Source organism: Delphinus delphis, chromosome 8, assembly GCF_949987515.2.
Source record: "Delphinus delphis chromosome 8, mDelDel1.2, whole genome shotgun sequence".
NCBI lineage: Eukaryota > Metazoa > Chordata > Mammalia > Artiodactyla > Delphinidae > Delphinus > Delphinus delphis.
In genome coordinates, this window is record NC_082690.1 from 32,325,422 (window position 1) to 32,327,353 (window position 1,932).

General features: G+C 45.2%; 1 pseudogene; it reads right to left on the reverse strand.

The window, feature by feature from the left end:
• Positions 1-226: 226 nt before the first annotated feature.
• Positions 227-965, reverse strand: LOC132429001 (BAG family molecular chaperone regulator 2-like; annotated as a pseudogene).
• Between the last annotated feature and the right edge of the window lie 967 nt (positions 966-1,932).

Below are 1,932 nucleotides of genomic sequence, written 5' to 3' on the forward strand. Positions count from 1 at the left end.
TAGCACAAGACAAGAATTCAATCTAAAAACTTCTAGAAAGGTAACCAAAATATTTCTAGCTTTAATTGTTCTTCACAAAACTAACGACACTGAAATATTTTCCTCATCGGAAACAACTATCAGTATCAAATTAGTTGTTATGCCTAACATACGGAACTAGTTATCACTTAAAATAGTATTTTATCCTTATTACATCATTATTTATAAGGGCTCTTAGGTCTGAACACTAATTGAATCTGCTTTCAGCATTCTGTTGCAGAGTTTTGGAACCAGTTCCTTTAGAATGTGCACTTAAAATAATATTTTATCCTTAATACGTCATTATTTATAAGGGCTCTTAGAAAACTCTGACAAGGCCATCATCAAGCTGCTAGCGCATTCTAAAGGAACTGGTTCCAAAACTGCAACAAAGTGCTGAAAGCAGATTCAATTAGTGTTCAGACCTAAGCATGGTTTCTAGTCTTCTCTTAATTTTCCTCTGATCTTCAGGAGCACAGCCAATATACTATGGACTGAAACTTCTGATCCCCCAGCCCAGGAGGCACCTCTGAGGGGCATGCGCTGTACATCGACGCTAGGTGACTCGGCGTTTCCCAAATCATCCAGAAACGTGCTGACCACCTCGCTGATGATCCTGGGGCATGCTTGAGGGGCTCCTGCTGCTGGGGGTTTCTAATTGTTTCCATTGAAACTTCAACGGTCCCATCAAACGCTTTGCTGTCAGATTTAATTCTTCTCTTTCCCCGTCGCCGATCTGCGCGTGCCCTGGCTGTTCTGGATGCTGTGCATCATCTCAGAAGGAAATCTTTCTCCTGCTCAACTGCAGCAGCAGCTTCTCTCAAAGCTTCCATCCTGCGCTCCAGCTGGTCCAGGCTCTCCAGAAGGCGGCTGGAGAGGTCAACCCATGAACGAGGAGCAGCAGAAGCGACCTCGTTGGCCTTGATGCTGATGCTCGCCTGAGCCATCTCGGCCGCAGGAGGCGCCGCCACCTTGCGGCGCTCGCCTCCCTCTGACGCGCCGCCCGCGGCCCGGCCGGGGCCGGGGCCGGGGAACCAGGTGCCTGTGCATGAGACGCTCGCTGGCCCCGGGCTCGGACGGGCTCCGAGGGGCTCGGACGGCTTCGGACGGGCTCGAATGGTCTCAGAGGGGCGATGGCTGGCGAGAGGAAGCCCAGCGATTTCCCAGCGCGGGCGCGGATGGGAGGCCTCCCGTGGCGCCTGGGCTCACTCTGCCCGGGAACACCGCCTCCCCCAGTTTCATAAATATGATGCAACTTCAGGCCTTTTCCCCTTTCTTAAAAGCAGATGTAGATATTTGTTCTATGAAGCTACATTAGGGGTAATATGTTTTAATATACAGTTTAATTTGTTAAATAATGCGTGTCAGATAATTCTGAATAAAATTAAAACCAAAAACCCAGGATTTTTTTCTTCCTGTGAAAATGGAACTTGATTCTAAAAGATATATAAAAATTCAAAGTGTTGAAAATATTCCAATTAATCTTGAAAAACACATGTTGAAGGACTTGTTCTCAAGATATCAACTTATTTTCTAGACCTGTGCGTCTCTAAATTAAAGTACATTTAGGTCACCTGCGTGTCTTGTCAAAATGCAAATGCTGATTAAGTATATCTAAAATAAAGCCTAAACTGCTCTCAGGTGATACTGATGCTGCTGATCTTTGATCAAACTTTAAATAAGATTATAGACTAGTGGTTTGCAGCTCTAGCTGCATATTCACCTGGGTAGCTCTTAAGTGCACTAATACGTAGCATCAAACCAATTAAATTAGAATCTCTGGGATTGTGCTCCAATCATTGGCATGTTGAAAACTCCCAAGTGATTCTAATGTGAAGTCAATATGTTGGAAACCTAAGAGATCCAACGTATAGAAGGAAGCAGACATCTGGAGGTTTAAAAACTGTGAGTGGT